General features: G+C 36.7%; 1 protein-coding gene across 1 annotated transcript in view; it reads right to left on the reverse strand.

Moving 5' to 3' along the window:
- LOC122808699 (alpha-2-macroglobulin-like protein 1) overlaps positions 1 to 25881 on the reverse strand; it is a 1234219-nt gene that overhangs the window by 326649 nt on the left and 881689 nt on the right. The window lies entirely within an intron of this gene.

Consider the following 25881-nt stretch of genomic DNA (forward strand, 5'->3'; position numbering starts at 1 on the left):
GTTTAACTTTATGTAACAGGAGAAAAAGAAAATCATTACTTTAGAACAACATAAATGTCATTACCTCTATATAGGTAATCATTAGGTACACACCACATTGTGAGTTTGTCCTCACATTCTGTATTACAGCCTTTTACTTTCATAAGGTATCTTAGTATAATGATATTTTATAAAAGGCAGAATGCAGAAATAAGTACATTTTTTATAATATGGAACTTTCTTATATAAATAGGCTCAGAGCAGATTCAATAAACTCTGCACGGGCCGCTAAAACCTTGTGCACATCATGGCACAATGATCACACAATAGTGCACTGTTTTCTATTCGGTAAGTGGCTGTATATGGCATGCAGAGCTGTGCAAAAACAGGAAACATCATGGCATGCTAATTACAGCATAAGCAGCTGAATTCTATGCTGGTCAACCAATTCAAGATTTTAGGTGCTATTCAACAAGCTATAAAGTTACTGTGTAGACTCAGTGTAGGTTTTCCCTGTGAATTCCAAAACCTATTGGAATCCAGCCACATAAGTTACTGCACAAGGAAAGAATATTATGGGCTACATTTGCTGATATACATATGCATGTGCAACAGACAAAAGTCTATGCTTCTGCTGCTGCTGCTGCTGCAAATAGACCCTGGCCAGGAAAGAAAAGGGTATTTAGACCCTTGTTAACTTACCACAGTCTGCATGATGTGGAAATTGTAGAGTTATACAGGGTGGATAGAGACACACTACAGGAACTCTGCACCTTCTGTCATTCAGAACTGATGTTAAGAGCAAACAGATGACAACCAATACCTATAGAGACTAAGTTATGTGCAGTACTTAGAGGTTTAGCTAAAGGAACCTTTCAGAGGCAAACAGGCTATATCCTGTGGATATCACAGTCATCATCATCCGGGATTCTAATCGATTCCTGAATGTTATGCTACAACATGCCACTGAATACATAAAATTTTCCCTGCATACAGATGGAAATATCAGGATGACTACACAATTGCAAGAACAAAACTTTTGAAATCAAACTGGTAATATAGAAACGCACAAATAGTGCTTGACTTACCCACTCCCAAAACATCAGGGAAATGACAGTTTGTAGAATCCAAGGAATAACACATAATTCATCTGTTATACATGCTTCCCACACAATATTCAAAAAATGTGTACACGTACAACTGAAAAGTAAATTGCATACAATTGCTAGGCACCAGTCACTGTGCCCAGCACTCCCATGGTGCTGTTTATGGGCCATCTTAGAAGCACTATGCACGTTTGTCATTGATGATATAGTATTTTACATTGCCATGGAATAAGATAGAAAAGAATGTAAGGTAACCAGTTTTAACAATAATACTTTTAATGACAGTTAATAAGGCTGTGTATCTGTGAAAATCAATGCATGGCAAAAATACCTAAGCCAAGACAGAAGTATAAGAAGTGGATACAGATAACAGTTTAATCCCCTAATGCATACCAATAACAGTTCTCTTCATAAAATGTGAACAAATCTAACATGTACCTGAAAAATAACAGCATACTTTACCAACATGTGAAGCCCTCTGTGCAGATAAATCTAAAGTAATGTTAGTCCTCTGTGTTCTACAAATACACAAGTCCTCTCACCTTCAAGTTCCCTTGCTACATGGTTACCTTGTTATGGTGTTGCCTCATGCTTCTCAGCACAATGACGATGCAAAGGAAGTGTGAACTCATTAGAATTGCACAATTCCAAACTATTGGCTTCATGTAGAAAATGCAAACATAGTGTGGGCCCTACCTCAGTGTTTGTTACAAATAGATTGCAACTGTGAATAGTTAGTGGGAGAGAGAAGGAATACACAACAATTCAGGCTCTCTTACTTACAGTGGGTGTAACAGCCAGGTTATACTTACAAAGTGTAGAAGTAATTGTATCAAGGTTTTAAATGGAAGTGAACAGCACACATTTCTCAGTTTTTGTTCACTAATATCCAAATTCCCCTGGCTTTGTTGAAAACTGTATATTGTTGTCATTTAATATTCTCATATATTTTAAGGACAATGATACAACATGCCTTACAGACTGCATGTCTCAGATTTCTCCTCAGATAAGAGAAGAATGAACACCATACAAAGATAAGACAGAGCTGCATTGCTACAATCAGTCATAAATTGTGTGATCACTCATTGCAGTATGTCTGTAATTAACACATGTACAAACAACTCAGACGTGTACACGTGCTAGATGTCTTGTTAATACTGTGGATAATTTGGGACTTGCTTGTAACCACAGTGATTTTCATTACTGCTGTAAAGATGGTTCTGTAGCAAAGAGGGATAAGACACCCTTACTGTGTTTTGCAGGTTCATTGGTGTGATAGTTCAGATCCAGACTTGTATAAACATTTTTCATGCATACTAACATATATTTTGTAGCATTATTCATTTTATAAATTTCTTCTCTTTTTGTTTTAATGCCATTATTTATGTAGTGCACAGCTTAGTGCAAACACGGAAATGGATAAACACAATACATTTCATGTAATGTACTTCTTTGATAACCAATACATCAACTACACCTGTGAATATTTTGTGTCTGTAGCATATCTACTAAACACAGTGATCCACATAGCATATACTATGTGTAGATCAGGGTTGAAGTCCCATCTTTCTCTTTTAAGGATTAAACCTAATAAACACTACTCACAAGGCTAAAACAAGTTTAGCTTTGTTGTCTTGTTTGCATGATGCTAACCATCATTTTTGCAGATTACGTATTTTGCTGTTTTTGTACAACGACCTTTATGTATCGATGTACATGTATTCACTATTTGCAGCTTTAGGGTTTATAATATAGACCTTAGAAAATCAGTGCTATGAGTGACCATATGAAAGTCTCATTATGGCTTGGTTCTTAACATGCAGTTCAGAAAATGTCTGATTTATGTAAGAAACAACCTTTGTACTCAAAACATATGTATATGTAGAACTGACATTCCTAAACAAGGTATGAAAATGTTACAATCAAATTATTTTTATTAATGGGTGTTGCAGGCATTGCTTTCTTCAGTTTTTAGATCTTTGTCCTATATACATCACACTTTTAAAACACATGTGAAATCAGAATTTGCAACAGAAAATGCTGGTTCACTGAACTGAAAGTAATAAAGTTGTATTTGGCATGCCTTACTGCAGCCATTCATGACATAAATGAAGACACTTTATGTTGTGTTCAGAATTAATAGATCGGCAACAGGTCGGTAGACATGAAGTATCAAACACTGTGTTGTTTGCCCAGTCAGGATGTAACAGACGAACATTCGTGGGTTCTGTTCAAGCAGCTTTATTATGTACAAACACATCAGGAATGAGGCAATAACTTTAACTTAGATAAACTTATAAACATACTTTCTCTCTAATACAGGTTCACTCTCTGTCTGCACTCTCAAAATAGCACTAAAGGTAGCACGTGCTTCGTATTTATATGCACTTGCTATCCTTCCAAATGCTTCTTAAAGGTACAACACGCATACATATTCTACATCCTCCCTCTTTGAAAATGAATCATACTTCATTAATGACATTGATTGGCATGCAATAAATACAAGATAGTTTATAGACATGAGATTATGCAGAACTATATACATATATACATATATGTCCAGGTTGCTGTGTATTTCACACTAGGTCTTCAGATGCGACCAAATTGTGTGACATTAAATTTAGAGTTAGGTTTAGCAACTGGGACTGTCTCTGCAGAATATTCAACCTTGGGAACATCAAGAACATCATCAGAAGTAGTAATGTAAGTCAAGACACTTTCTGGAACCGGAACATTGTCTAGATAGCTTTGAGATTTAGAGTCTGTACTGAGCATGCTCATTTAACTGAACTAGTCATAGAACTTGCTGGAAAACTACAGGGTTTTCCTACCACACCCACGAAGGCTGCAGCTGCCATGTGTTTAGGTCTGTTTCTGCTTGCTACATGCTGCATGCTGTCTACGTTTGCTCTGGAGCCTGCTGAAACTATGCTCTTATCACTAGTCAGCATACTTGTGTGCCTTTCGGTAATTTCATGGATTTGACAAATCTCAATAGCTTTGCTCAACGTTAAGTTTCTGTCATGAAGCAAAATCTCTCTCACAGCAGCACTAGTGATACTACACACAAGCCTGTCTTTTATCAATTCATCTTTTAAATCACCAAACGTGCAAGTTGATTCTCAAGTAACTAATGTAAGCTGCAAACATTTCTCCTGGCCTTTGGTTTCTTGTGTAAAACAAATGCCTTTCTAATGAACCATTCATCTGGGGGTTGCACATTTCACTGAATTTACACTTCAAACACTCGGGGTCTTCCCTTGATTCAACCTGAACACAATATGATAATTTTCTCCTTCTCCTTCATACACTACTGGTGCATAAACAAATTAACACTTCTATCAATGGCCTCTGATCCAGCTAGGTTTAGGAAAATGAATGCCCTAGTGAGTGCATCTTTATCTGAGTAAGCTGCTTGCATTAATATATTGTACTCTTGCTCAAATTTTATCCAATTCTTTGTGATATTCTGATCAAATACAAGTGGACCTGGTCTGCGAGAAGGTTTTTGCAGTTATGCACAAAGACACACACATACATATATATGCCAGAAATTTATGCCAGTACTTGTAACTATGGCCAATAGCACAATAAGCCTCTGAGTAATTAAACTCTGCAAAATACTTTGTAAAATAAGTCTCCTGGGCACTGTAGTACTCTTGAAATTATTGTACTTTAAAAGTCACTTATCATCATTGTAAGAAATATTTCAAAAATAACTTCAGTGTGCGAATAAACTGAGTAGCAGAAGAAGCTCAGAGGAAGAAACATTTCAAAGTAACTGCACATTGCAAATAAACAGTACACAGCGCACTGAAACACTTGCAAAATGGCTGTACTTTGATAAATAACACTTTACAGTGCAAGAAACACTCTGTAATGGTGGCCTTTCATGAGTAGACAAACCCAGCACAAGAAACTTTTCAGAATGGCTGTATTTTTTAATTGCACTTCATGAAATAGTTGCACTTTGCACACAATAATCTATTCAGAATAAATGAGCAGTAATACGCACAAACTGTCACATTTTGTGATGCTTCAAATAACTCGTTATGCTGTTCAGAGCTTTAGTTAATGCAAAATAGTAGGTTATGCCAAAATACTGTAATCTGCCAAAAAATATATATACAGTCACTTTGCTTTATTTATGTTTAATATGCCTTTTTTGCCCATTACTATATTTGTTTTGCCCATCTAATCTCTTTTCTTGTGCTCATTTTTCTTGAAACATGCTCATTTTGCTATTCCAAGGTAACTCTGAACCTCCTATAGGCTTTTCTGATAATCATTCTCTCAGATAACTTAATTTCAAACATTTCCTTTAATTAATAAACTTTTTAGCTTTTCATTTGCTCGGTAAACATTTTGTGCTCTTCGTTTGCTTAGTAATGTGTTTTGTGCCCTTGTAATACTCCGTTTTATCTCCTTTGATAAAATAATTGTTTGTACAAGTTTTCATTACCTTTGGCTTGTTTCTGGCCTTTTTTTTCCTCTTGTTTCTTTTATTTTACCTTCACTCTTAATTCTGCACCTCATCTCTGAAAAGCAGTTTTGTAATCCTAGTTATATCATGTAATGTACTTCTTTGATAACCAATACATCAACTACACCTGTGAATATTTTGTGTCTGTAGCATATCTACTAAACACAGTGATCCACATAGCATATACTATGTGTAGATCAGGGTTGAAGTCCCATCTTTCTTTTTTAAGGATTAAACCTAATAAACACTACTCACAAGGCTAAAACAAGTTTAGCTTTGTTGTCTTGTTTGCATGATGCTAACCATCATTTTTGCAGATTACGTATTTTGCTGTTTTTGTACAACGACCTTTATGTATCGATGTACATGTATTCACTATTTGCAGCTTTAGGGTTTATAATATAGACCTTAGAAAATCAGTGCTATGAGTGACCATATGAAAGTCTCATTATGGCTTGGTTCTTAACATGCAGTTCAGAAAATGTCTGATTTATGTAAGAAACAACCTTTGTACTCAAAACATATGTATATGTAGAACTGACATTCCTAAACAAGGTATGAAAATGTTACAATCAAATTATTTTTATTAATGGGTGTTGCAGGCATTGCTTTCTTCAGTTTTTTTTAGATCTTTGTCCTATATACATCACACTTTTAAAACACATGTGAAATCAGAATTTGCAACAGAAAATGCTGGTTCACTGAACTGAAAGTAATAAAGTTGTATTTGGCATGCCTTACTGCAGCCATTCATGACATAAATGAAGACACTTTATGTTGTGTTCAGAATTAATAGATCGGCAACAGGTCGGTAGACATGAAGTATCAAACACTGTGTTGTTTGCCCAGTCAGGATGTAACAGACGAACATTCGTGGGTTCTGTTCAAGCAGCTTTATTATGTACAAACACATCAGGAATGAGGCAATAACTTTAACTTAGATAAACTTATAAACATACTTTCTCTCTAATACAGGTTCACTCTCTGTCTGCACTCTCAAAATAGCACTAAAGGTAGCACGTGCTTCGTATTTATATGCACTTGCTATCCTTCGAAATGCTTCTTAAAGGTACAACACGCATACATATTCTACATCCTCCCTCTTTGAAAAATGAATCATACTTCATTAATGACATTGATTGGCATGCAATAAATACAAGATAGTTTATAGACATGAGATTATGCAGAACTATATACATATATACATATATGTCCAGGTTGCTGTGTATTTCACACTAGGTCTTCAGATGCGACCAAATTGTGTGACATTAAATTTAGAGTTAGGTTTAGCAACTGGGACTGTCTCTGCAGAATATTCAACCTTGGGAACATCAAGAACATCATCAGAAGTAGTAATGTAAGTCAAGACACTTTCTGGAACCGGAACATTGTCTAGATAGCTTTGAGATTTAGAGTCTGTACTGAGCATGCTCATTTAACTGAACTAGTCATAGAACTTGCTGGAAAACTACAGGGTTTTCCTACCACACCCACGAAGGCTGCAGCTGCCATGTGTTTAGGTCTGTTTCTGCTTGCTACATGCTGCATGCTGTCTACGTTTGCTCTGGAGCCTGCTGAAACTATGCTCTTATCACTAGTCAGCATACTTGTGTGCCTTTCGGTAATTTCATGGATTTGACAAATCTCAATAGCTTTGCTCAACGTTAAGTTTCTGTCATGAAGCAAAATCTCTCTCACAGCAGCACTAGTGATACTACACACAAGCCTGTCTTTTATCAATTCATCTTTTAAATCACCAAACATGCAAGTTGTTTCTCAAGTAACTAATGTAAGCTGCAAACATTTCTCCTGGCCTTTGGTTTCTTGTGTAAAACAAATGCCTTTCTAATGAACCATTCATCTGGGGGTTGCACATTTCACTGAATTTACACTTCAAACACTTGGGGTCTTCCCTTGATTCAACCTGAACACAATATGATAATTTTCTCCTTCTCCTTCATACACTACTGGTGCATAAACAAATTAACACTTTCTATCAATGGCCTCTGATCCAGCTAGGTTTAGGAAAATGAATGCCCTAGTGAGTGCATCTTTATCTGAGTAAGCTGCTTGCATTAATATATTGTACTCTTGCTCAAATTTTATCCAATTCTTTGTGATATTCTGATCAAATACAAGTGGACCTGGTCTGCGAGAAGGCTTTTGCAGTTATGCACAAAGACACACACATACATATATATGCCAGAAATTTATGCCAGTACTTGTAACTATGGCCAATAGCACAATAAGCCTCTGAGTAATTAAACTCTGCAAAATACTTTGTAAAATAAGTCTCCTGGGCACTGTAGTACTCTTGAAATTATTGTACTTTAAAAGTCACTTATCATCATTGTAAGAAATATTTCAAAAATAACTTCACTGTGCGAATAAACTGAGTAGCAGAAGAAGCTCAGAGGAAGAAACATTTCAAAGTAACTGCACATTGCAAATAAACAGTACACAGCGCACTGAAACACTTGCAAAATGGCTGTACTTTGATAAATAACACTTTACAGTGCAAGAAACACTCTGTAATGGTGGCCTTTCATGAGTAGACAAACCCAGCACAAGAAACTTTTCAGAATGGCTGTATTTTTTAATTGCACTTCATGAAATAGTTGCACTTTGCACACAATAATCTATTCAGAATAAATGAGCAGTAATACGCACAAACTGTCACATTTTGTGATGCTTCAAATAACTCGTTATGCTGTTCAGAGCTTTAGTTAATGCAAAATAGTAGGTTATGCCAAAATACTGTAATCTGCCAAAAATATATATACAGTCACTTTGCTTTATTTATGTTTAATATGCCTTTTTTGCCCATTACTATATTTGTTTTGCCCATCTAATCTCTTTTCTTGTGCTCATTTTTCTTGAAACATGCTCATTTTGCTATTCCAAGGTAACTCTGAACCTCCTATAGGCTTTTCTGATAATCATTCTCTCAGATAACTTAATTTCAAACATTTCCTTTAATTAATAAACTTTTTAGCTTTTCATTTGCTCGGTAAACATTTTGTGCTCTTCGTTTGCTTAGTAATGTGTTTTGTGCCCTTGTAATACTCCGTTTTATCTCCTTTGATAAAATAATTGTTTGTACAAGTTTTCATTACCTTTGGCTTGTTTCTGGCCTTTTTTTTCCTCTTGTTTCTTTTATTTTACCTTCACTCTTAATTCTGCACCTCATCTCTGAAAAGCAGTTTTGTAATCCTGGTTCTGGCACTATGCCGTTTGAACAGTCAGGATGTAACAGACAAGCATTCATGGGTTCTGTTCAAGTAGCTTTATTATGTACAAACACATCAGGAATGAGGCAATAACTTTAACTTAGATAAACTTATAAACAGACTTTCTCTCTAATACAGGTTCACTCTCTGTCTGCACTCTCAAAATAGCACTAAAGGTAGCACGTGCTTCCTATTTATATGCACTTGCTATCCTTCGAAATGCTTCTTAAAGGTACAACACGCATACATATTCTACATCCTCCCTCTTTGAAAAATGAATCATACTTCATTAATGACATTGATTGGCATGCAATAAATACAAGATAGTTTATAGACATGAGATTATGCAGAACTATATACATATATACATATATGTCCAGGTTGCTGTGTATTTCACACTAGGTCTTCAGATGCGACCAAATTGTGTGACATTAAATTTAGAGTTAGGTTTAGCAACTGGGACTGTCTCTGCAGAATATTCAACCTTGGGGACATCAAGAACATCATCAGAAGTAGTAATGGAAGTCAAGACACTTTCTGGAACCGGAACATTGTCTAGATAGCTTTGAGATTTAGAGTCTGTATCACAGGAACAATGCTGCTATATCGGTTCTGATAGATGATGAAGATGTATACAATTTCTCCTGTACTCTACACCCTCAGATTCCACAAAAAAGGATCTCGGCACATAAACCTGTTACTTGACCAATCCCGTTGAAACCTTTCACCATTTGTATCCTCACCGTCTCTCCTTTTTTCAATGGATGAAGACATCTGCTAATTTTATCATAAATGGACTTCTGAAAAGAACATCATTTGAGTAGCTGGGCTTTGATTGCTCTGTTGTTTTTAGCTTTAGGCCTCAAAAAACTGGAATGGATAGGCAAGGTTGTTCTGGTTTGCCTAGATAAAAGTCTCTGAGCAGGTGAGCCAAGTATGTCATTACAGGGTATGTTTCTGAGATTCAGTAAATTCAAAAAGATATCAGTATTGTCATGCTTTGACTTCTCTAGTAATTGCTTTGCACTCTGTACTGCACGTTCAGCTAGACCAGTGATGGCAAACCTATGACACGTGTATCAAAGGTGACAAAAAAGCAATGTTTTGGGTGACACACCAGGGTTCACCAACAGCCAAGTTACCAAGGAAACTGAATGAACAAAAATACAAAACATATGTGACACTGCACTTATTTATTAAAACTCAGCAACAAAAGTCATTAATTGATGTTAATCAAATCAAATGCATATTTATTTCAGTTTAATTCAAAATTACTATTAAATGTAGGGTAATTTTTTGGTGCACTAATTTAAGCCCAATTATCACTGCACATATATTGTTTTCACTATTGTAAGTTACTAATTTTTCTTTTACTTTTTAATATATAGCAACACACATGATTGGACTGTATTTTTTTTAAATAAATGAATATGTAAAGAATTGTTTCTCTTTTGTCAGGGGTGGGGTGGGGTGGTGACATGCCAAGAGAATGAAGATAGGCATTTTTGACATGCCGAGCACAAAAACGTTCGCCGTCGCTGAGCTAGACCATTTGAATGTGGATATTCAGGACTACTAGTAACATGTATAAAGTCCCATTCTCTTGAAAAATTCTGAAACAATTGACTGGTAAATTGAGTACCATTGCCAGAGATAAGCTTATGTGGACTACCATGGACTGAGAAGTGAAGTCTCATCTTGGTAATAACAGTAGTGGACATTAGATTAGGCAACAAATTGATCTCAAACCCATTTGAATAAGAGTCGACCAACACTAAGTAATGGTGATTGTTCCACTCAAATTTGTCAGCAGCTATTGTTGACCAAGGTAGTTCAGGAACTTGACTTAGATGAAGTGGCTCTTTTCGCAGATGAGGTTTAGTACTACTGCACACTGAGCAAGATGAAAGTACTCTGTCAATGTCTTTTGCTAGAGAAGGCCAAAATACTAGTCCTCTTACCCTTCATTTGGTATGTTCAAAACCTGGGTGGCCACGATAAAAAATCTGAATATATTCACATTGTAAGAAAGCAGGAACAACAATTTTAGGGCCTTTGAAAATAATGTCATCTTCCATCAACATCTCATCTCTCTAAGGAAAATAAGGTTGTACTTCAGGCAGTATGCTGGATTTCTTTGACGGCCATCCTACCTGGATGTAATGGTTGAGCTTTTGCAAAACAGGATCAGTCTTTGAAAGATTTCTCAGCTCATCAAATTTCGTGGTCAAAAAACTATGTACTTCCATGACATCAAAGTCAAAATTCTCTGCATCAAACTGTTCCATTGTATTTCTGGGTGATCTGGATAAGGTATCAGCCAGATAAAGAATTTGCCTTTGTATAGACCATTTTGAAGTTGTACTTTTGTAATTTGAGCATCATTCTTTGCAATCTTGTTGGAGCAGAATGCATTGGCTTCTTTAAGATAGTAATTAGAGGTTGATGATCGGTTTCAATCTGAATATCTCGACCATAAATATAATCACGATACTTTGAATGTGCAAACACAATTGCCAGGAGTTCTTTCTCAAGCTGATCATATTGCATTTCAGATTGGGTAAGAGTTCTAGATGCATAGGCTACTTGTCTGCCCTCTTAATAACTGCACCGAGACCAAACTTTGAAGCATCACAGAAAAGAGTGACTGGTCTATTGACATCATAGTATCTTAGAGTAGGTGGAGTGGTAATTTTCTGCTTAAGATCATCAAAAGCTCACTGATGCTGTTGTAGCCAAGACCATACAACATTTTGCACATCAGCTGTCTTAAAGGTGCTGTCAATTCACTGAAATCTGTATGAACTTGTCCAAATAGTTAATCATACCAAGAAAATCCAGTAGAGCTTGAACATTATCTGGGCATCTCAAGAATAGCTGTTTGCTTAGACGGGTCTGGTCGTAAACCTGTACTGGTAAATAAATGACCTACATATGTGACTTCTGGTAATCTGAATTTGTACTTCAGAGGATTGAGCTTTAAATTCACTTCATGTGCTCTGTCTAAAACTTTTTTGAGGTTTCTGTCATGCTGTACTTCATCATTGCCTCTGACCATTTATTATTTTTATTTATTTTTTATTTTACATTTGGTGACCGGGCTAGTCTAGCTGGACAAATATCCGTTTTCAGTAGAGGCCCGGGGAGAAAAGCTCCAATTACAAGAATTACAAGAATTAAAACAATAATTAACAATAAAACATAATAAGCAACATAAAATAAGTACAAAGTTGTACATTTGTATGAATTTAACAATAATAGAGCCAAAAAAGCAGAACCATAATCTTTCAGAGAAACAGTTGTTTAACAGTCATGGACTATGAACACATACAGTTAGATACTAAACAACATTCAATATGTGCTAGAGAGAAAGAGAAAAAAAAGATGTTAGAGACAATCTAAAGATAAGTCTGTCTACAATAAAAATTAGTTTTATAGTGGGAAAGTTAGGAGTAAATGAAAGGGGGAAGTTGTGAGTAATGCAGAAGTAATTTCAGTCAGGATTAGTACAAGGACATAGCCATTGAGTTTTAAGATGTTCTTTGATATGTTTCTTGAAAAGGGATGTAGAGTCTAGGTTTGCTATTTCCTGAGGTAGTTGATTCCAGATTTTCCTGACAGCATTTGAAAATAATGAGTCTCCAGCTTTATTCTTTGATTTGGTTAAGGCTACAAGGAGTTTATTAGCCGACCGTAGTGTGGCTAGGTTTTTATAAGGTGAAATCAGTTTTGTAAGGCTAGGGGTAGCGTCTGGGAAAAAGAGGGTCTTATGAATGATTATTAATTGTTGATAGAGTATGTGGTTGTCGAGTTCTAACCAATCTAGTTGCTTGAGGTTAATACAGTGGTGGGTTCTAAAAGGGGTAGTAGTAATGAATCTAGTAATACTATTGTAGCAGGTAGAAAGTTTGGTGATGTTGTTTTTAGACAGGTTTGTATATATAGCAGAGGCATAGAAAAGGGTGGAGATCAGGTGGCTCTGGGCCACAGTTTTTCTAGCAGAAGGGGTAAGAAAGGGTTTAATTCTGTAGAGAGTACCGATTTTTTTATTAACTGATTTAATGGTGTTGTTAATGTGGTCATCAAAATTAAGATGATTGTCAATTGTTACACCAATAGGCGAGTGGACATATCTGGACTAATACAGGTAGCATTGTTAGAGGAGATAGTGAAGAAAGGTGTCGGTGATTTGTGTGTAGGGGTAAAGAGAAGAAGTTTTGTTTTTTTGGGATTAAGAAGGAGGGAGAGTTCCATAAACCACTTTTCAACATTATGGAAGACTGTTTGGGTGAGGGACTGGAGGGAGGAAACATTATTGGCAGCACAAATAAGGGTTGAGTCATCAGCATATTGAATGCAGATGGCTTGGGGTATATTCAAGTGAAGGTCATTGATAAATAATGAGAAAAGAAGGGGACCTAGGATTGATCCTTGTGGAACCCCAATGTTTACTGGGAGTAAGGAGGATAGGTTGTTGTCCCAAAGCACTGCTTGTTGCCTATGTTGGAGGTAACTCCTGAACCATTGGAGAGTATTTGAGCCAAGTGAATAGAGATTTAGTTTGTCAAGAAGTATATTATGGTTAACCATGTCAAAGGCCTTTGACAGGTCTAGAAATAAAGCTGATGAGAAAAGATTGTTGTTTCTATTATTATTTATGGCATCAGAGAAGGAAAGGAGGGCAGTTGTAGTACTGTGGGAAGGTCTAAAACCATGTTGACTATTGGCTAGAAGTTTGTTTTGTAGAAGGTGGTTAAGAATTTGTTTATGTATGCATCTTTCCATAATCTTTGCTAATGGGGATAGTAAGGCAATAGGGTGAAAGTTTGTGAGCTCGATAGAGGAGCCACCTTTATGCAGAGGTATTATGTGAGATATTTTCCATAGGGTGGGTATTTTTCCTTCAGAGATAGTCCTATTGATAAGAATGGATATGGGGTAGTCAATAGCTTTTGCAGCAATTTGTAGGTATTCTGATGGGAGTTGATCAGCTGATGGGGTGCAAGGTTTAAGTTTCTTGATAAGCTTATAAATAAGTGATGTAGGCACTGGTTGTATGTTAAAGACATTGGATGAAGTGTTAGAGGTTTTAGGTAAGGAGGTAGTAGAAGAGGGTAATGAATTAGCTAGGGTTTGAATGGTTTCTATAAAGTACTTGTTAAAGGCATCTGGGATCAGAGTGGAGTTATTGAGATTAAAGCCTGAAGGGATAGGAGTAGTTGAATGTCCTGGTTTAAAAAGTTTGTTAATACCTGACCAGAATTTTTGAGAGGAATGCTGGCTAGTTTGTTGAATGTGAAGGTAGTAATTCTTTTTATCTGCAAGAGTATCTTTCTTAGTGGCATTTCTTAATTGTTTAAAGAGTAGGTGATCAGATGAACATTTGGTAGTTCTCCATTTAGCCCATATTTTATTTCTAAGGAGCATTTTTTGTTTAGTTTGTTTAGTAAGCCATGGGGCTGATTTGGTCCTTATCCTAGTAGAGTGAATAGGAGCATGATAGTCAAGGATTTGTAGAAAGTTGGTATTAAAGTAGGCCACAGCTTCGTTTAGTTCAAGGGTAGTCATTGGAGACCAGTCACATGCTTTCAATTCTGCCAGAAACTTATCTGCGTTAAAGAATTTGTTTGAGCGAGACACCTTAAGTTTATGGGTAGTTGGGTTATGACTTTTGTCTAATAACAAATGTGAGCATATGGTCACTAATATTATCGGGAAGAGTTCCTGGAGAGTACTTGTTTAGGTGGTTATTAGTAAGGATCCAGTCAAGAGTTGTTTCTTTATTTGTGGGTTTATGGATTCTAGTTGGAGTATTAATTAATTGAGAGAAGCCATAAAGATTTATATGGCTGGTGGGGTGTTGGGATGAACAGGTCATCCAGTCAATGTTGAAATCACCAAGTATTATGGTTTCCTGAGGTAGTTGGCTAGAAAGTGAACTAAGTAAGTTTTCTAGGATATGAGTATTATTTCCAGGCGGAAGGTACATACAAATGAGATAAATTGATTTGTTATTGTTGATGCTTAGTTTGATAGATAATATTTCGGCTTTGGAGTCAAGTGATGGAAGTTCATTGTAGAGAGTGATTTGGAGATTAGATTTATAGAGAATAGCTATACCTCCACCTTTCTTATTTATGCGGTCGTCTAAGTATATTATAGCCAGGAGGGGTGATTTCCTGATCTTGAGTAGAGGGTTTTAGCCATGTTTCAGTAAGACATAGTATGTCAAATGCATGTAAGTCAAGAAGAGAGTGTAGGTGATGAATTTTATTATTTAAACTTCTTATATTGAGTTGTGCTATTAGTAGGGAGTTAGGTGTTTTGGTACATGATGATGTTATAGGTGATGTAATATTATTAAGATTAAAATTGTTATTAGTGTAGGGACCAGGATTAGGATGAATATCTCCATGAAGGAGGAGGTTTTGCTGGGAATTCACAAGGAATTTCAGGGATTTTGGTGAGTTGTAAGAGTTCTTTTTGTTTAAGTAGAAAGATATATGAGTTGTTCTATGGTATTTTGGGAGGAGAAAGTTAGAGTAACAGGTTATGTTACTATGAGTCAAGATATTGAAAAATGCAGTTGGTAAAGTTTGTGGGAGGTGAAGGTTTTGTTCATGTAAAGTGATATTTTCAAAGAAGGTATAATAATATGGTATGGATAGGGAGGCTATAGTAATGGTAAAAAATAGGGTATATGTGGAATAAGCTTTGAGTATTGGAGACATGATAGAGAGTAAGTGTCAGGTATATACTGCTTGTAAGAGAATGTGAGCTCAAGACTAAGTAGAGAAGAGCTTGGTTACAGAGAAGGGTAAAGGAGCAATGAAGAAGAGCAAGGGGGAAAAAAGTAGTTAGGTAGAGGTTATAGTTAACATTTAGGTACTATAGAGTAGGAGTATGAAGTGTGGTAAGGTCTGGGACAAGGAGAGAGTTACAATAGTGGAGAATGAGGTGGAGATAAAATAGATAGTTATAAGGAATGGGAGGCAGTGGTGGAGATAATGTTTGATGGGGGTTGGCTTGAGAGAAATAGGGGAGTGTCTAGTGAAGTATAAGGGTAGGACCCCTGGGGGTGGGTGGGAATTGGGGGTAGGGAGGTGAGCGTAGCGGGGCCAGAGCAAGTAGAGACAGAGAGAGCGGAGACAATCAGTAAGCAGCAGGATGTAGGGAGGAGTAGCAGAGCAGGCAGTTCGCAGCTAAGGAGAGCAGAATGGGGAGTAGAGCAGAAGGAGAGTAGAACTATAAAGCAGTAGACTATTATAGTAGTTAGGAGAAGAGGAGGTAGAACCTAGATATAGGGAGGAAGGTAGAAGTTAGGAGAAGTCAGGCTCCTAGGGAAAGGATGTAAAGGTAGCAGGAGGAGAGAGATGTTCAAAGAGCAGATACTTTGAGGGGAATAAGAAAGAGAGGTAGGGCACAGGCCTATTGTATACCGCCACCTAGTGGGCAGCGTTAGTAATAACAGCAGGTATCCAGGGTAAAGACACCATAGGTGAAAGGATATGGAAGGTAGCAAGGGGTATATCCTTCCAGAGGCTAAAGACAGGGAAGGATGGACTGGCTGCAAGCTTTCCTGATCCAGAGGCTACTAGTTTCTTAACATGTACTTACAGTTTAAATTATACAGTTTGGCCTTCAGAACGGGTCAAGTGTAACAACCAGAGGCTACTAGTTTCATAACCAACAAATCATCTACTATTATGGCACATGGGTAACCTGAAAAGATATATTCCACTGCATGCTGGAACACTTCACTTGCAGAATTTATTCTAAATGGCATCTAGAGACATCATCTTCCTTTTCATCTGCCTTCTCTCCCATGCTTACTCCAGCAATTCTTCCTTATTACTTCCCATAACTCACATTATTATTCCCATGGTATCTGCAAAGAATGTACTTGACTGCACCTATTAAGTTTATGCTTCTTACGTAATAACTACTCTGTATCACTCTGCAATATTACTTTTCATAGCCTATAACACCTCCAAGTTTGTATAATTATCATTAGTAATCTACTGTATGTACCTAGTATGTATTGTTTTAAATGTTTCCTGTACTTTTGAAATGAATTGCTTGTATCTTTTACATTTGTACAATTATCATTAGTAATCTACTGTATGTACCTAGTCTGTTTGTTTTTGGAGCTTTTCTCCCCAGGACTCCATTGAAAACAGGTTCATTTGGCCCAATGGACTATCCTGGTAAACCTACTGCAAATAAATAAATCTATCTCATCCAAATGGGGTACAGAATGTAGTCAGTAATGAAGATTTGAGATCAAGCATCACTTGCCAAAATGAATGCTTTGCATCCAAGATGGAAAACACAGTGGCATTCAGTATTAAGGATGTCACTTCTTCAGTCTACTGCATTAACCTTTTCACCACTATGATGGACCTCCTGCATATCCACAAAACAAATAGTACCAGAATTACCCATTCTAAAGACTTAAACATTGCCTGTGATATTAATAGGACCTGCTGGAGAGATAGGTATGTATCACAAAGTCTACTGTGTCTATGGAACAGGCTCCCCATCTATATGAAGCAGAGTTCCTCCCTAATACAATTCAAGTGCAGCTTAGACAACTGGATGGGAAATTCATCCCTGGTTTGGCACCTATGTCTCTGATGCAAACAGGTAACCTGTAAATAGTTCATCTCCCATGCCCATGCTTACACTTATTAAGGGTATCGGAACTTGTCAGAGATTTGGGATTTGTGGCTAGGCTTAAAAAGGCTCTTGTGATCGTTAGCCTAGTAAACACTTATGAACCTATGAACTGTTCACATAGGATGATGAGGTCTGTTTAACGCCTTATTCAGATCTCTTGAGTTGATGCATATTCTGATTTCAGATGAGCCTTTTTTATGATTTACTACCATAGATGACACCCATTCATTTGGTTCTGTAACTGGACAAATCACACCTTGTTGCACCTTTATCTAACTGAGTTTTAATTCTGCTCTGCATGGCTATTGGAATTATTCTTTCTGCCCTGACCACTGGACTGACTTCTGGGTCTAACTTCATAGCATGCACAACTGGAAACTTGCCTGGCTTGTCATTGAAAACATCAGCGTATTAGGAGATAATAGCATCACTGAAGCTGGAACTGGAACTGGGACATGTGCTTATATGATGAACTTCTTTAGTAAAGCAAAGCAAATCCACTCTCAAACTGTCTCTGAGACCCAATAATGACTGCACATATCTTTGAACTATGTAAAATAATAACTCACAACTGTTCACAGCCAAATAACATGAACACACTACTGAGCCTTTGGTATGAATTTCTTCACCTCCATAGGCGACAAGTTTCTCACAACTAGCCACACTAAGTTGTTCACCAGCCCTAACTTTGGCAAATGCTTCTGTTGACATAACATTACAGTTTGAACCAGTCTCTATCTTTAGCTCAGTTAATTTACCATGGATTTGGACAGAGCAAAACACTTCGCCCTTTGCTAATAAATCTACTGCATGAACCTTTTCACCAATCACTGATACACCATCTACATAGAAAATAGACTGCAAGCCTACATGATCGATTTGCTTTTTAAGTGACCGTTCTTTGCATCTGAGTGAGGTTTACTTGACTTGCAAAATTTTTGAAAATTATTCCATTTTTTACACTTGTAACATTGCTGACCAAATGCTAAACACTTTTCTCTTTTGAACTCATGGTTGGCACCACAATTATGGCAGCTAACAATGAAGCTTGACTTGAGTTTTCCTGATTTACCCTTGTGCTGTACTGAGCATGCTCATTTAACTGAACTAGTCATAGAACTTACTGGAAAACTACAGGGTTTTCCTACCACACCCATGAAGGCTGCAGCTGCCATGTGTTTAGGCCTGTTTCTGCTTGCTACATGCTGCATGCTGTCTACGTTTGCTCTGGAGCCTGCTGAAACTATGCTCTTATCACTAGTCAGCATACTTGTGTGCCTTTCGGTAATTTCATGGATTTGACAAATCTCAATAGCTTTGCTCAACGTTAAGTTTCTGTCATGAAGCAAAATCTCTCTCACAGCAGCACTAGTGATACTACACACAAGCCTGTCTTTTATCAATTCATCTTTTAAATCACCAAACATGCAAGTTGTTTCTCAAGTAACTAATGTAAGCTGCAAACATTTCTCCTGGCCTTTGGTTTCTTGTGTAAAACAAATGCCTTTCTAATGAACCATTCATCTGGGGGTTGCACATTTCACTGAATTTACACTTCAAACACTCGGGGTCTTCCCTTTATTCAACCTGAACACAATATGATAATGTTCTCCTTCTCCTTCATACACTACTGGTGCATAAACAAATTAACACTTTCTATCAATGGCCTCTGATCCAGCTAGGTTTAGGAAAATGAATGCCCTAGTGAGTGCATCTTTATCTGAGTAAGCTGCTTGCATTAATATATTGTACTCTTGCTCAAATTTTATCCAATTCTTTGTGATATTCTGATCAAATACAAGTGGACCTGGTCTGCGAGAAGGCTTTTGCAGTTATGCACAAAGACACACACATACATATATATGCCAGAAATTTATGCCAGTACTTGTAACTATGGCCAATAGCACAATAAGCCTCTGAGTAATTAAACTCTGCAAAATACTTTGTAAAATAAGTCTCCTGGGCACTGTAGTACTCTTGAAATTATTGTACTTTAAAAGTCACTTATCATCATTGTAAGAAATATTTCAAAAATAACTTCACTGTGCTTGAATAAACTGAGTAGCAGAAGAAGCTCAGAGGAAGAAACATTTCAAAGTAACTGCACATTGCAAATAAACAGTACACAGCGCACTGAAACACTTGCAAAATGGCTGTACTTTGATAAATAACACTTTACAGTGCAAGAAACACTCTGTAATGGTGGCCTTTCATGAGTAGACAAACCCAGCACAAGAAACTTTTCAGAATGGCTGTATTTTTTAATTGCACTTCATGAAATAGTTGCACTTTGCACACAATAATCTATTCAGAATAAATGAGCAGTAATACGCACAAACTGTCACATTTTGTGATGCTTCAAATAACTCGTTATGCTGTTCAGAGCTTTAGTTAATGCAAAATAGTAGGTTATGCCAAAATACTGTAATCTGCCAAAAAATATATATACAGTCACTTTGCTTTATTTATGTTTAATATGCCTTTTTTGCCCATTACTATATTTGTTTTGCCCATCTAATCTCTTTTCTTGTGCTCATTTTTCTTGAAACATGCTCATTTTGCTATTCCAAGGTAACTCTGAACCTCCTATAGGCTTTTCTGATAATCATTCTCTCAGATAACTTAATTTCAAACATTTCCTTTAATTAATAAACTTTTTAGCTTTTCATTTGCTCGGTAAACATTTTGTGCTCTTCGTTTGCTTAGTAATGTGTTTTGTGCCCTTGTAATACTCCGTTTTATCTCCTTTGATAAAATAATTGTTTGTACAAGTTTTCATTACCTTTGGCTTGTTTCTGGCCTTTTTTTTCCTCTTGTTTCTTTTATTTTACCTTCACTCTTAATTCTGCACCTCATCTCTGAAAAGCAGTTTTGTAATCCTGGTTCTGGCACTATGCCGTTTGAACAGTCAGGATGTAACAGACAAGCATTCATGGGTTCTGTTCAAGTAGCTTTATTATGTACAAACACATCAGGAATGAGGCAATAACTTTAACTTAGATAAACTTATAAACAGACTTTCTCTCTAATACAGGTTCACTCTCTGTCTGCACTCTCAAAATAGCACTAAAGGTAGCACGTGCTTCCTATTTATATGCACTTGCTATCCTTCAAATGCTTCTTAAAGGTACAACACGCATACATATTCTACATCCTCCCTCTTTGAAAAATGAATCATACTTCATTAATGACATTGATTGGCATGCAATAAATACAAGATAGTTTATAGACATGAGATTATGCAGAACTATATACATATATACATATATGTCCAGGTTGCTGTGTATTTCACACTAGGTCTTCAGATGCGACCAAATTGTGTGACATTAAATTTAGAGTTAGGTTTAGCAACTGGGACTGTCTCTGCAGAATATTCAACCTTGGGGACATCAAGAACATCATCAGAAGTAGTAATGGAAGTCAAGACACTTTCTGGAACCGGAACATTGTCTAGATAGCTTTGAGATTTAGAGTCTGTATCACAGGAACAATGCTGCTATATCGGTTCTGATAGATGATGAAGATGTATACAATTTCTCCTGTACTCTACACCCTCAGATTCCACAAAAAAGGATCTCGGCACATAAACCTGTTACTTGACCAATCCCGTTGAAACCTTTCACCATTTGTATCCTCACCGTCTCTCCTTTTTTCAATGGATGAAGACATCTGCTAATTTTATCATAAATGGACTTCTGAAAAGAACATCATTTGAGTAGCTGGGCTTTTATTGCTCTGTTGTTTTTAGCTTTAGGCCTCAAAAAACTGGAATGGATAGGCAAGGTTGTTCTGGTTTGCCTAGATAAAAGTCTCTGAGCAGGTGAGCCAAGTATGTCATTACAGGGTATGTTTCTGAGATTCAGTAAATTCAAAAAGATATCAGTATTGTCATGCTTTGACTTCTCTAGTAATTGCTTTGCACTCTGTACTGCACGTTCAGCTAGACCAGTGATGGCAAACCTATGACACGTGTATCAAAGGTGACAAAAAAGCAATGTTTTGGGTGACACACCAGGGTTCACCAACAGCCAAGTTACCAAGGAAACTGAATGAACAAAATACAAAACATATGTGACACTGCACTTATTTATTAAAACTCAGCAACAAAAGTCATTAATTGATGTTAATCAAATCAAATGCATATTTATTTCAGTTTAATTCAAAATTACTATTAAATGTAGGGTAATTTTTTGGTGCACTAATTTAAGCCCAATTATCACTGCACATATATTGTTTTCACTATTGTAAGTTACTAATTTTTCTTTTACTTTTTAATATATAGCAACACACATGATTGGACTGTATTTTTTTTAAATAAATGAATATGTAAAGAATTGTTTCTCTTTTGTCAGGGGTGGGGTGGGGTGGTGACATGCCAAGAGAATGAAGATAGGCATTTTTGACATGCCGAGCACAAAACGTTCGCCGTCGCTGAGCTAGACCATTTGAATGTGGATATTCAGGACTACTAGTAACATGTATAAAGTCCCATTCTCTTGAAAAATTCTGAAACAATTGACTGGTAAATTGAGTACCATTGCCAGAGATAAGCTTATGTGGACTACCATGGACTGAGAAGTGAAGTCTCATCTTGGTAATAACAGTAGTGGACATTAGATTAGGCAACAAATTGATCTCAAACCCATTTGAATAAGAGTCGACCAACACTAAGTAATGGTGATTGTTCCACTCAAATTTGTCAGCAGCTATTGTTGACCAAGGTAGTTCAGGAACTTGACTTAGATGAAGTGGCTCTTTTCGCAGATGAGGTTTAGTACTACTGCACACTGAGCAAGATGAAAGTACTCTGTCAATGTCTTTTGCTAGAGAAGGCCAAAATACTAGTCCTCTTACCCTTCATTTGGTATGTTCAAAACCTGGGTGGCCACGATAAAAAATCTGAATATATTCACATTGTAAGAAAGCAGGAACAACAATTTTAGGGCCTTTGAAAATAATGTCATCTTCCATCAACATCTCATCTCTCTAAGGAAAATAAGGTTGTACTTCAGGCAGTATGCTGGATTTCTTTGACGGCCATCCTACCTGGATGTAATGGTTGAGCTTTTGCAAAACAGGATCAGTCTTTGAAAGATTTCTCAGCTCATCAAATTTCGTGGTCAAAAAACTATGTACTTCCATGACATCAAAGTCAAAATTCTCTGCATCAAACTGTTCCATTGTATTTCTGGGTGATCTGGATAAGGTATCAGCCAGATAAAGAATTTGCCTTTTGTATAGACCATTTTGAAGTTGTACTTTTGTAATTTGAGCATCATTCTTTGCAATCTTGTTGGAGCAGAATGCATTGGCTTCTTTAAGATAGTAATTAGAGGTTGATGATCGGTTTCAATCTGAATATCTCGACCATAAATATAATCACGATACTTTGAATGTGCAAACACAATTGCCAGGAGTTCTTTCTCAAGCTGATCATATTGCATTTCAGATTGGGTAAGAGTTCTAGATGCATAGGCTACTTGTCTGCCCTCTTAATAACTGCACCGAGACCAAACTTTGAAGCATCACAGAAAAGAGTGACTGGTCTATTGACATCATAGTATCTTAGAGTAGGTGGAGTGGTAATTTTCTGCTTAAGATCATCAAAAGCTCACTGATGCTGTTGTAGCCAAGACCATACAACATTTTGCACATCAGCTGTCTTAAAGGTGCTGTCAATTCACTGAAATCTGTATGAACTTGTCCAAATAGTTAATCATACCAAGAAAATCCAGTAGAGCTTGAACATTATCTGGGCATCTCAAGAATAGCTGTTTGCTTAGACGGGTCTGGTCGTAAACCTGTACTGGTAAATAAATGACCTACATATGTGACTTCTGGTAATCTGAATTTGTACTTCAGAGGATTGAGCTTTAAATTCACTTCATGTGCTCTGTCTAAAACTTTTTTGAGGTTTCTGTCATGCTGTACTTCATCATTGCCTCTGACCATTTATTATTTTTATTTATTTTTTATTTTACATTTGGTGACCGGGCTAGTCTAGCTGGACAAATATCCGTTTTCAGTAGAGGCCCGGGAGAAAAGCTCCAATTACAAGAATTACAAGAATTAAAACAATAATTAACAATAAAACATAATAAGCAACATAAAATAAGTACAAAGTTGTACATTTGTATGAATTTAACAATAATAGAGCCAAAAAAGCAGAACCATAATCTTTCAGAGAAATAGTTGTTTAACAGTCATGGACTATGAACACATACAGTTAGATACTAAACAACATTCAATATGTGCTAGAGAGAAAGAGAAAAAAGATGTTAGAGACAATCTAAAGATAAGTCTGTCTACAATAAAAATTAGTTTTATAGTGGGAAAGTTAGGAGTAAATGAAAGGGGGAAGTTGTGAGTAATGCAGAAGTAATTTCAGTCAGGATTAGTACAAGGACATAGCCATTGAGTTTTAAGATGTTCTTTGATATGTTTCTTGAAAAGGGATGTAGAGTCTAGGTTTGCTATTTCCTGAGGTAGTTGATTCCAGATTTTCCTGACAGCATTTGAAAATAATGAGTCTCCAGCTTTATTCTTTGATTTGGTTAAGGCTACAAGGAGTTTATTAGCCATCGTAGTGTGGCTAGGTTTTTATAAGGTGAAATCAGTTTTGTAAGGCTAGGGGTAGCGTCTGGGAAAAAGAGGGTCTTATGAATGATTATTAATTGTTGATAGAGTATGTGGTTGTCGAGTTCTAACCAATCTAGTTGCTTGAGGTTAATACAGTGGTGGGTTCTAAAAGGGTAGTAGTAATGAATCTAGTAATACTATTGTAGCAGGTAGAAAGTTTGGTGATGTTGTTTTTAGACAGGTTTGTATATATAGCAGAGGCATAGAAAAGGGTGGAGATCAGGTGGCTCTGGGCCACAGTTTTTCTAGCAGAAGGGGTAAGAAAGGGTTTAATTCTGTAGAGAGTACCGATTTTTTTACTAACTGATTTAATGGTGTTGTTAATGTGGTCATCAAAATTAAGATGATTGTCAATTGTTACACCTAATAGGCGAGTGGACATATCTGGACTAATACAGGTAGCATTGTTAGAGGAGATAGTGAAGAAAGGTGTCGGTGATTTGTGTGTAGGGGTAAAGAGAAGAAGTTTTGTTTTGGGATTAAGAAGGAGGGAGAGTTCCATAAACCACTTTTCAACATTATGGAAGACTGTTTGGGTGAGGGACTGGAGGGAGGAAACATTATTGGCAGCACAAATAAGGGTTGAGTCATCAGCATATTGAATGCAGATGGCTTGGGGTATATTCAAGTGAAGGTCATTGATAAATAATGAGAAAAGAAGGGGACCTAGGATTGATCCTTGTGGAACCCCAATGTTTACTGGGAGTAAGGAGGATAGGTTGTTGTCCCAAAGCACTGCTTGTTGCCTATGTTGGAGGTAACTCCTGAACCATTGGAGAGTATTTGAGCCAAGTGAATAGAGATTTAGTTTGTCAAGAAGTATATTATGGTTAACCATGTCAAAGGCCTTTGACAGGTCTAGAAATAAAGCTGATGAGAAAAGATTGTTGTTTCTATTATTATTTATGGCATCAGAGAAGGAAAGGAGGGCAGTTGTAGTACTGTGGGAAGGTCTAAAACCATGTTGACTATTGGCTAGAAGTTTGTTTTGTAGAAGGTGGTTAAGAATTTGTTTATGTATGCATCTTTCCATAATCTTTGCTAATGGGGATAGTAAGGCAATAGGGTGAAAGTTTGTGAGCTCGATAGAGGAGCCACCTTTATGCAGAGGTATTATGTGAGATATTTTCCATAGGGTGGGTATTTTTCCTTCAGAGATAGTCCTATTGATAAGAATGGATATGGGGTAGTCAATAGCTTTTGCAGCAATTTGTAGGTATTCTGATGGGAGTTGATCAGCTGATGGGGTGCAAGGTTTAAGTTTCTTGATAAGCTTATAAATAAGTGATGTAGGCACTGGTTGTATGTTAAAGACATTGGATGAAGTGTTAGAGGTTTTAGGTAAGGAGGTAGTAGAAGAGGGTAATGAATTAGCTAGGGTTTGAATGGTTTCTATAAAGTACTTGTTAAAGGCATCTGGGATCAGAGTGGAGTTATTGAGATTAAAGCCTGAAGGGATAGGAGTAGTTGAATGTCCTGGTTTAAAAGTTTGTTAATACCTGACCAGAATTTTTGAGAGGAATGCTGGCTAGTTTGTTGAATGTGAAGGTAGTAATTCTTTTTATCTGCAAGAGTATCTTTCTTAGTGGCATTTCTTAATTGTTTAAAGAGTAGGTGATCAGATGAACATTTGGTAGTTCTCCATTTAGCCCATATTTTATTTCTAAGGAGCATTTTTTGTTTAGTTTGTTTAGTAAGCCATGGGGCTGATTTGGTCCTTATCCTAGTAGAGTGAATAGGAGCATGATAGTCAAGGATTTGTAGA

This window comes from Protopterus annectens, chromosome 8.part0, assembly GCF_019279795.1.
Source record: "Protopterus annectens isolate FY-2018-M chromosome 8.part0, PAN1.0, whole genome shotgun sequence".
Taxonomy (NCBI): Eukaryota; Metazoa; Chordata; order Ceratodontiformes; family Protopteridae; genus Protopterus; species Protopterus annectens.